The following is an 11,741-nucleotide window of genomic DNA, read 5'->3' on the forward strand; positions in this document are numbered from 1 at the left end:
GAAAGAGGGGTTAATATATATGAAAGAGGAGGCTGAAAATGGGGAGCGACACATGAAAAAAGGGAGACTGATGATCAAGGGAGATGTTCATGAAAGAGAGGAGCTGCTGCACATGGGTGATACACATATGAGAGGGGGCTGCACATGGAATGGGAGGGGCTGCTGTACAGCTCTGATCTTGTTCCCTCTGGTCTTGCGTGCTTTACGTAAACGAGACTGCCGGGAAAGATCGTGAAAAATGAATAGTGTGTTATAGGCTGACTGGACATATTCGATTTCAGATCAATTTAATTCCAATTTGAAACTTTCTGTTTCATGAAACTATGAATTATAAAGGAATAGGTAAAATAAGTAAAATCATGTGTTTTTTTATATATGTTTCATATTATATACTAATATCTGAAGACTGATATGATACTAATACTTTTTATTTACTAATTGTTACAAAATTCAGTTAAACTTGATCATCTGTGTATAGCATACATTCTTAAAGGATACCCAAAGTGACATGTGACATGATGAACTAGACATGTACAGTGTCTGGCACACAAAAAATTATGCTGTGTTCCTTAAATATCAGGTATGTAAGCGGCTGACTCAGTCCTGACTCAGACAGGAAGTGACCACAGTGTGACCCTCACTGATAAGAAATTCCCCTTTTTACTTCTTTCTTGCTCTCAGAAGCCATTTTCTGCTAGGAAAGTGTTTTATAGTTGGAATTTCTTATCAGTGAGGGTCACACTGTAGTCACTTACTGTCTGAGTCAGCCACTTACATACCTGATATTTAACTCTTTCAGGCACGGAAAGAAAAAAGGAACACAGCATAGTTATTTGTGTGCTAGGCACTGTACATACGCATGTCTATCTCATCATGTCACATGTCACTTCGGGCATCCTTTAAAATATATAATTGATCTACAAAGCTGATCGAATCACTTTTTAAAAAAAAAGTGGTATGGTATAGCCAATAGGGATGATCGGAAAGAGCAAATTCCGTTCCGCTGGAAATCGCGGATTCCGTCAGCATTAAATTCCATCGCTATGAAAATTCCGCCAGATTTTTACGAGAATTCCGGATTCCGCTGGAAAAATTAAAATAATCGCAAAAGCAACCTTATTTATCCTTTATGGTAGCCCAAAGACCCTATTAACTGTTCCCTTAGTCCTTTTTCTCCTCCCCTTCCTTCCTCGCGGAGGAAGGGGGGTCTCGTCTTCCAGGGAATTCTAGTATTTCAAAAGCCAGCTTACATACCTTGGTCGGGAATTGAACCCAGGTCTAGTGCTCGGTAGGTAGCTCTCTTCACCACTATACCACCACCAACACTACTTGCTGAAGCCAGCCTAGCATGTACCATTATGTCCAAGAGAAAAATGAGATTGCTTAAAGGGAAGGTCCAAGCAAAAAAAAAAAATGAGTTTCACTTACCTGTGGCTTCTACCAGCCCCATGCAGCCATCCTGTGCCCTCGTAGTCACTCACTGCTGCTCCAGTCCCCCGCTGGCAGCTTTCTGACCTCGGAGGTCAGGGCCAAATTGCATACATTTTTACGCATTCCAGCTAGTGCAGGAACAAAAATTTACGCGTTGCACCACTAACGGGTAAAAATGTATGTGTTAATGTCCCTGCACTAGCGGGAATGTGTAAAAATGTACGCAATTTGGCCCTGACCTCCGAGGTCAGAAAGCTGCCAGCGGGGGACTGGAGCAGCAGTGATTGACTACGAGGGCACAGGATGGCTACATGGGGCTGGTAGAAGCCCCAGGTAAGTGAAACTCATTTTTTTTTTTGCTTGGACCTTCCCTTTAAGAATTTGTAGCATGTCAAAAGCCAACTCACATTGGCCAGGAATAGAACCCAGGTCTAGTGCTCGGTAGGCTGCTATCCTAACCATTATACCACCAACACAACACACTACAACGCTACATGCTGAAGCCAGCCTAGCATGTCCCATTATGATATATCCAAGAGAAAAATGAGCTTGCTTAAGGATTTGTAGCATGTCAAAAGCCAACTCACATTGGCCGGGAATAGAACCCAGGTCTAGTGCTCGGTAGGCTGCTATACTAACCATTATACCACCAACACATCACACTACAATGCTACATGCTGAAGCAAGCCTAGCATGTACCATTATGATGTCTCCAAGAGAAAAATGAGCTTGCTTAAGGATTTGTAGCATGTCAAAAGCCAACTCACATTGGCTGGGAATCCAACCCAGGTCTAGTGGTCGGTAGGCTGCTATCCTAGCCATTATACCACCAACCCCACATGCTGAAACTTCTTGGAGCAGACTTACTTCCTTCCTCCAAAAGACACACATACATCCGCATAAAATCATTCAACAGCAACTGCATGCACAGTTTTTGTGGTACACAGTCTCTGTGGCACAATTGGTTAGCGCGTTTGGCTGTTAACTGCAAGGTTGGTGGTTCAAGCCCACCCAGGCATGGCCTTGCCTTTTGTGTTCAACAGTTGTCCGAAGAGAACCCCAGATAGCCATGTAGATTCATCTCTCTCTCTCTCTCTCTCTCTCTATCTCTCTCTCTCTCTCTTTCTAATAGGAATGGTCACCGCTTCCCGCGGAATTGTATTTTCCGCAATTTTAGGCGGAAATTGATCATTCCGTTTCATTTGGTAGGAACGGAATTGCTTTTTCAATCTGGCGGAATTCCGAAATTGCCTGTGAAATTCTGCTAGTATCAGTTGATGGTTTTAAGCTGAAAATTCAGTTCAATAGCATCAAGTCTTAGAGAGAGAGAGAGAGAGAGAGCTCATTTTTCTCTTGGGTATATCACAATGGTACATGCTAGGCTGGCTTCAGCATGTAGCATTGTAGGGTGTTGTGTTGGTGGTATAATGGTTAGGATAGCAGCCTACCGAGCACTAGAGCTGGGCTCGATTCCCAGCCAATGTGAGTTGGCTTTTGACATGCTACAAATCCTTAAAGAAACACTTACGTAAAAAAAAAAACCTCTGTTAACATACATAAAGACAGATTACTATCATAAGACACTTACTGCAGTGTCTTTTATCTCGTGCAGCCCTCCATTGTCTGGCAATTCTCCCCGTCAGTCTCCCCTGTCGGCGCCTGTCGCCGAATGACCCAGGATCATAAACAGTAGGAGACTCCCTCCTGCGCTGGGTCCTAATTCCGCCCGCCGCGCTCCAAGTTCCTGAGCTGCGCGAGCAGTAGTATCTCGGCTAAGGGCGCGCACGTGCTCGCAGGGAGCGCACGTGCACGCATGGTGTGCTGCGCGGGTTGCGCGCGCACGCTCGCTTTCTCGTCCGCTCACATTTAGCAACAATGTGAGCACATATATATATGAGACACGCTTCAGGGGACTGGGACAGGGGACATGCTCCAGGGGACTCCCCTCCTCGGGAGCTGCGCTTTGGGAACGTTCGGCTCGTGCACTATAGCAGCTTTGGATGTGCACGAGCCAGCAGTACAACTACCGCGCGAGTACACCCAGCGCGAGTAGTGACATAGCAGGGAAGGAGCGCTGGCTGACCCGGAAGGAATTCCGCCCAGCAGCGCCATTTTGAATAAATTAAAAATCATAACGGAGAGGATAAAAGCAGATCTAAAGCTTGCACAGCGGCGGTTTTTGTGCCATAAGGAAGCGCCATAAGAATGCTACACGGTAATACCTTTATAAGATATATAATGTCAGACTTAAGTTTTCCTTTAAGCAAGTTCATTTTTCTCTTGGATATATCATAATGGTACATGCTAGGCTGGCTTCAGCATGTAGCATTGTAGTGTGTTGTGTTGGTGGTCCACCTCAAAACCTTTGGAGACAGAGCCTTTTGTCATGCTGCCCCTACACTTTGGAACTCCCTGCCACACCCAATCAGGACAACTCCATCCCTGGAAGCATTTAAGTCTAAACTGAAAACCTACCTCTTCAGTCTGGCATTCATGAACATTTGACTATCTCCTCTGTAACACAACCCAGCCTGCAACCCTGTATTAATCTGAGACACAACTATGCGCTTTGAGTCCTATGGGAGAAAAGCGCTTTACAAATGTTATTGTATTGTATTGTAGGATAGCAGCCTACAGAGCGGTAGGCCCGGGGTTCAATTCCTGGCCAATGTGAGTTGGCTTTTGAAATGCTACAAATCCTTAAGCAAGCTCATTTTTCTCTTGGATGAATCATAATGGTACATGCTAGGCTGGCTTCAGCATTTGGTGGTGGTAAAGTGGTGAAGAGAGCTACCTACCACGCACTAAGACCTGGGTTCAATTCCCATCCAAGGCATGTAATCTGGCTTTTGAAATGCTACAATTCCCTGGAAGATGAGACCCTCCTCCCTCCGGGGTGAGGAAGGAGAAATGGAGTAGAAATACCTGTTATTAGGCAGAAACCAGTTTGGTAGGGAAACAAATTTGAATTCCGTAAAATTCCGCTGAGTGAATTTAAAAATTTTCAGCGGAATTCCGTTTTAGCCCCATAGCAATTCCGTTCCGTCATATCGGAACCGGAATCACCAAATTCCATCTGCAATTTCGGAATCCAGCGACCATCCCTAATAGCCAAGGACATGTATCCTAAGGCAGTGTTCCCCAACCCTGCCATCAAGGCCCACCAACGGTGCATGTTTTGTGGAAATCCACACAGGTAGGTAATTAGCTCTGCTGAGACACTAATTACTCCACCTGTGAATGCTTTTGGTTTCCTGCAAAACATGTACTGTTAGTGGGCCTTGAGGACAGGGTTGGGGAGCTCTGTCCTAAGGGACTCTATAGAAAATAAGATAGCACAAAATAACCTCATTTCAGTTTATCAGCATAGATTTACTAAAAACATGTCTTTCAGCTTTAGATTGTAAGCCTGCAAGGGCAGTGCTCTCTCACCCTTATGTGTCTTGGATTTTGTTGTTCATTTCATAGCTTGCACTCTGTTATACATTTTATTCATCATGATCTATCTGTCATTGACATTGTAACCACCAGTTCTATATTTTGTACCAATATTTGATGTATATCTATAACGATTGTGGAATTATCTCCGTGATCAGCGCACAAGGCGTGCGCTGACACGGCGGAAATCCTCCACAAGCGTATAAAAGGAGAGAACCCAGCTTTTGTGCAAAGCACCAGTAGAGGGAAATTCCCACCGGCAGGTGGAGCTGTGGAGTGCAGAGGAGCAATCTGTACTACCACAGATGCCAGATGGGAATTGTCCGAATTGCAACCGAGCAGGGCAAGATAGCCCTTGAAGAGAGAGAGTACAGCGACAGGGTGAATGTGTGTTCACCAATCTAGTCGCCAACCCGCGACAATGAACACACAACCGTGAAGATCAGGTGGGAAAGCAATCGCAAGAGATAGCGATTGCTAATAGCCACACAAGACTGAATAAGCACAGAAAAGGGATGTATGTATGGGCACCAAACTAGTCGCCAACCCACGACGGTGCACCCACAACAGCAGAAACAGAGTAGGAACGCAATCGCGAGAGAGACGATTGCCAGAGGTGGCACAAGACTAAGCAGAGGTAAACCTAGGAGCAGAGCAAAGGCACAGTAAATCATACAATGAGAATGATAAGGAAAATAACAAACGCTAACTAAACGCGAACACCGCACTCATTCGCAACAGCGAACGCGTTTACAGCGCGGTCTCCGCACGTTAAGCGCAACAGAGACAAGCACGCCACCCTAACTAACCACCGACACACAAACACGAAACAGAGAACGCGAGCGCTTGCTTAACGGTTACCTCACCGAGCCTACAGCAAGCGTTCGTATCAGACAAGACAGACAGACAGACGGACAACAGGAATATGAGAGAAACGATCCACCGCTCTTCCGCCAGAGCGAGTGCGATCCGGGTTCAGGGATAGGACAGGAAAGATCCACTGCTCTCTCCGCCAGAGCGAGTGTGAACCAGGTAGGGAAACAGAGTTAGCAGGATCCACTGCTCTTTCCTCCAGAGCGAGTGCGATCTGTGAGAAAACGCGGAAAAGCCGCCGCGTGTACTGATAGCAAGGCGGCTGGCTCCGCGTCCAGCGTGGCGGTTTGTACGCAGCAGCATGCGTCTGATACTGTGATAGATCGCGGAAAAACCGCCGCATGTACTGGCAGCAAGGCGGCTGTTTCCACGCAGCGGCGTGCGTCTGGTGTGGCTGGGTCTGTTAGTGCACCTGGATGGAGAACTATGCGCGCGAGCCAGAAGTCAGGACCTTTATACCAGCAGGAGATGGATCAGCTGATCAGGACGATCAGCTGATTCCTGCTGGACTCCTGATTGGCTGAGTGGCTCGGGCGGGGCGGCAGAGTCCTGCAACTATATATACAGCTTGCTTGCCAGTTGCTGGTGGTCTGCCATTGTGAACACTTACGTGGAAGCATTCAGACCATAGTCAGATCCTACAGTGTGTTTGAACCAGGAGGACCTGGGAATTCACACTGAGCCAGATTACTTTTGTTTATCATTGTATTATCTTTGTGTTATACTCCAGACTAGTTCCACGGTGCTGAGACCACGGACCTCGCACCCAAGACTAGTGAACTGTATTATCTTTGTGTTATACTCCAGACTAGTTCCAGGGTGCTGAGACCACGGACCTCGCACCCAAGACTAGGGAACTGTATTATCATTTGTTTTATACTCCAGACTAGTTCCAGGGTGCTGAGACCACGGACCTCGCACCCAAGACTAGGGAACTGTATTGTCATTTGTGTTATACTCCAGACTAGTTCCAGAGCCTGAGACCACGGACCTCGCACCCAAGACTAGGGAATTGCATTATCATTTGTGTTAGTCTCCAGACCTGCTTGTGACGCCCATCTTCCAGGGGTCACTAGCCACCGGGTCTTCTTGCTATCCAGCCTGACTCCGCCCCTTGGAGAGTCTCAGGCTGCTGGAAGGTTCTTGTACTCTCAACAGCAGTATTGCTCATACTGCCTGCTATCACCTGTTCACAGGTGCATTACTCAAAGTATTACTGTTACACCAAACACTCACATACCTTAGGTGTCCAGAGGTTAGCAATATATCTGTATTATCGGTGATTCTGCAGATCATCAATAATCAGGTATATATCTGCATTCTTGGTGATACTGCAGATCACCAATAATCAGATTCTCTCTGCGTGCTGACACCAATCGTTACACGATCCAAGTAAAGCAACAAAGCTAGCAGGATCCACTGCTCTTTCTGCCAGTGCGAGTGCGATCCAAGTAATGCAACAGAGCTTAGCAGGATCCACTGCTCTTTCCGCCAGAGCGAGTGTGATCCAAGTATAGAAAGATGAGGTAGCCAGTAGCAACCGCTGCTCCAGCTTACCCTCCAAGAATACAGATCAGAAGGATACACAGCCGCTACCGCTAGAGGCTAGTGCGATCCAAACAGACGAACAGAAGGAGCTACCAGTAGCAACCGCTGCTCTGGTTAGCACCCCCAGACAGACAGAACAGGCAATACAAATAATACAACCTGACTGAACTAGAGGGGTGTCTAATACAGCCCCCAGAATACTCTAAGATAACTTTAACAATCCAACAGGAAAGGCTGACACTCAAGGAGTGTGTTAACAAACCATTATGACCAGCAAAGGATTGTGGGAGAAGAAGGCTTTTATACTGCCAGCCCTCAAAGGAGACAGCTGGGCAATTTGCATGTATGCAAATCCCTCAGCAAAGCAACTCTGAAAGTTGCAAGATGAAGCCAGGTCTCTTTTCCAGAGACCTGCATCCCTCAGACATAAGGAATGGTCAAACAGCCGTCTGCCTGTGCAGCCAGCTGAGCGGATCATTACAATATCATTGTCTGTATCATTATCTACCCCTTTGTTTGTTTTTTACTTTGTACAGCGCCACGGAATATGTTGGCGCTTTATAAATCACTAATAATAATAATGAAGTGGTGAATGCAAATCTAAATTTTGGGAAAACAGAAGTTAAGGATATAGGGGCTGGGGGGAAATGTGTGTACAAAAAAAATAGATAACTGGCTAAGGGAGAGAGTGGTGGTGAATTTGATCATACTCAACGTGGAAAACTATTATCCACTTGGGTCCCTCAAGGGTCTGTACTAGGTCCAATCCTTTTCAATGTATTTATTGATGGCCTACTTGATGGAATACAGAGTGATGTTGCTATCTGTGCAAAAGATGAAAAAATGTGTAGAATTGTCAACGCTCAACAGGATTGTAACATAGTACAGATTAGTACAGAAGGATCTTGACAGCATGGCTACGTGTATGGGCAGACAGTTGGCAGATTAAATTTAATATAGATAAATGTAACGTCATGCCTTTTGAACATGCCAATGGTAGAGCCATATATATAGGATGAATGGCTTACAGCTGGGAACATCAGACTTTGGAGACAGACTTATGGATACTGACGATTCAAGTTAAGTAACCGTATACAATGCAAAGCAGCAGCTGCTAACGCAAATACAAATCTGGGATGTATAAAATGAGAAAATCACTGGATGCCAATATATTAGTCCCTCTGGATAAATCACTTGTGAGGCCACATCTGGAGTATGGGATACCGTTTTGGGAAGGGATGGTCGGAAATGCAGATTACTGCTCATTTTCGGGGGGGAAAAAGTCTCTATCTCTTAAAGCGGATCCGAGATAAAAAAACTAACTATAACAAGTAACTTGTCTATATATCTTATCTAAAGTTTAGTTAGTTTACACAGCAAATCTAGCTGCAATGCAAACAGCTTTAACAGAATATGATTATTTCTTTCTGTGATACGACGGCGGCCATGTTCTGTTGGTAAACATTGCACACAGGCAAGCTGATCTGCATCTCCAGCCCTCAGCCTGTGAAAACCTAATTCCCCCTCCTCCCCTCTGCCTCTGAAATCTCTGGCTAGTAACACCTCCCCCTCCTCCTGCCCAGACAGAGCTCCCATAAGCCCTTGCTACTGTCTGAAAATGCCAAGGCACTCTGAAAAGCTGTGGGCAAGGCTTGTTTAGTTTATAGGGAATTAAAGTATTAAAACAAAAACAAAAAAAGTATGTGGCTTGAGGAATGCCCTATAAACTATATGAAAAGAACACAGTTATGCAATAAGTAAAAGTTTATCTCTGATCCACTTTAAAGTAAACCTGTAGGGAGAGAAAGTGCCCCTGAGGGGTACTTACCTCAGGAGGGGGAGGCCTCTGGATCCACCATCCTCTTCAGCCTCGGGATCCTATGGATTGCAGCCCCCTGAAAGGGTACACACACACCAATATTTGCAATGTGCGCTCCTGCGCAGGCGCAGTACAAGTTTCCTCTCGGGCTCTGGTGGAAATAGCTGAGCCCAATCATGTCAGCTTTACTGCGCAGGCATAGCAACTTGCGCCTGCGCAGTAGAGCGGACACAATCAGGCTTGGTTATTTCCGGTTATTGGTTATTTTACACCAATTAGGCTTTCTTTGGGTGATACATTTTGCTAACAATTATTTTATTCAAGCTGCATTTTAACTGGGATAATAAGAAAACAATGTAAAAAAATCATTAGTTCTCAATGTTCAGCCATTATAGTTTTATAATAAAACGTTCTAGTGTGGATAAAACACACACATTTTATTTGCCCATTTGTCCCGGTTATTCCAACGTTTAAAATATTTCCCTATTACAGTGTATGGTGACATTAGTTTATGTGGAAATAAAGGTGTATTTTTTCTGTTTTGCGTCCATCACTAATTAAAAGCCCATAATTGTAATAATAACAGTAATATAACCCCATGACATACAAATTAAAAAAGTTCAGTCCCTAAGTAGAGATGTTGCGAACATCAAATTTTGAAATGTTTGTGAACAGGCAAATCTGCCGAACCGCCATAGACTTCATTGGACAGGCGAATTTTAAAACCTGCAAAGACTGTTTCTGGCCACAAAAGTGATGGAAAAGTTCTTTCAAGGGGTCTAACACCTGGACTGTGGCATACCAGAGGGGGATCCATGCCAAAAGTCTCACCAAAAATTACGGAGTTGACACAGAGTCGGGTTTTAATCCCTAAAGGGCAGAAATCACATTATGCACAGCTCTGGGTGTCAGTGGGCTGTGGAGTGTCACACAAAGAGAAATGCAATAGTACTATCAGAATACAGTGAAATAATAATGCACAGGAGTGGTTCTGTGCCTGTAACTGAGTGAGGCAACAGCCGTAGTGTGCACACAGCTCTGGGTGTCAGTGGGCTGTGGGGTGTCACACACACAAAAAACACAGGAGACCGATGTGCTAGCCCTCAAAAGGGCTGTTTGGGGTGCTTTCACAGCAAGCGAGGAACAAGAACAGAGGCCTAGCTAATGCTTTCCCTACCTATTTGCAGCAAGTCTTCCCCTGCCAGCAGAGAAGGAATCCAATATGTCCACCGCAACTGCTTTTTGATAGAGGGGTGGGGGGTCCAGGAGGGGGTGCAAGCTGATTGGCTGCCATGTGTCTGCTGACTGTGAGGTAAGGGGTCAAAGTTTAGCTCAATGATAAAGTATAGGGGGCGGGTTGAACATGCAAAATGTTCATTGCGAATGCAAACAGCGGAAGTTCGCAGAATACTGTTAGCCGGCGAATAGTTCGGACCATCTCTATCCCTAAGGTAACTATTTATATTTTTTTAACAATATATATACATATGCAATTTTTTTTATTTGGGCAGCTATGCAAAAGGGGGGTAAGGGGTTTTTAAATTTAAAAAAGTGTCTTTTTATAAGAAAAAAATAAAATAAAAAATAAATAAATATATATATATATATATATATATATATATATATATATATATATATATATATATATATATATATATATAGGTGTAATTTTACTTGAAGATGTCCTCATGCAATTTCTTCCTGCCGTGTACTTATAGTACGAGAACAGGAATTAAAAAGTGCAAGTGTAACTCACTGTAGTTCGTTACACAGACCGGCGTTCATTAACACCGGCACTTAACTGATCTCTGGTCTAACGGGCAGCGGAAGAGAATGCGCGCGGGAGCAAGCGGCTGCCGTCCGTGGCAATAGACGTATATATCTCTGCCCCTGTGTGGGAACTGAAGTCCTGTGGGCGTAGGTATACTGCCGCGAATGGCATAAGTGGTTAAGGGGCCAGGTATTCTGGGTTCCGAAGTAGTTAAAAAAGGGGGTTTCACAGTAAGAGGATGATTCACAAAAGTGTGATAACTGCTCTGACACACGGCCAATTGCATGCAAACCTTCCTTTATCACGAGTAATGGTGTGCGCGCACAAACCTTGGTACGCCGGCTGATCGCGTGATAACTGCTGGTAGAGCAGTTATCACACTATTGTGAATCATTCTCTAAGGGTGGTAAAGAACGTGAAATATCTTTCCTGAGGAAGTAGATATGGTAAAAGCTATACTTGCATTTGAAAAGGGTTTGGATGCTTATGAAGGACATCCACAGTCAGGACTGCCAAAACGATTGATCCAGCCAGGGGCATTTCCGCTTGTGGCCATTATTTCCTCGGGACTGAGGTGCAGTAAGGTTCAAGAGGTTGATCTTAAAGGACCACTGTCGCAAAAAAAATTGTAAAATGTAAAATACATGAAAACATATTAATAAAATGTACATTTTTTTCAGAGTAAAATGTGCTATAATTACTTTTCTCCTATGCTGTTGTCACTTACAGTATGCAGTAGAAATGGGACAGAACTGATAGATTGTGGGGGCACCTGCATCTTTGTATAGATTCTTTCAAGGGAGAGTGTTTGTATAAGATAAATGAAATACTGAGAATCCCTCATGAAGAAATGGACTAGTC

This window comes from Hyperolius riggenbachi, chromosome 3 (assembly GCF_040937935.1).
Source record: "Hyperolius riggenbachi isolate aHypRig1 chromosome 3, aHypRig1.pri, whole genome shotgun sequence".
NCBI classification, from domain to species: Eukaryota; Metazoa; Chordata; class Amphibia; order Anura; family Hyperoliidae; genus Hyperolius; species Hyperolius riggenbachi.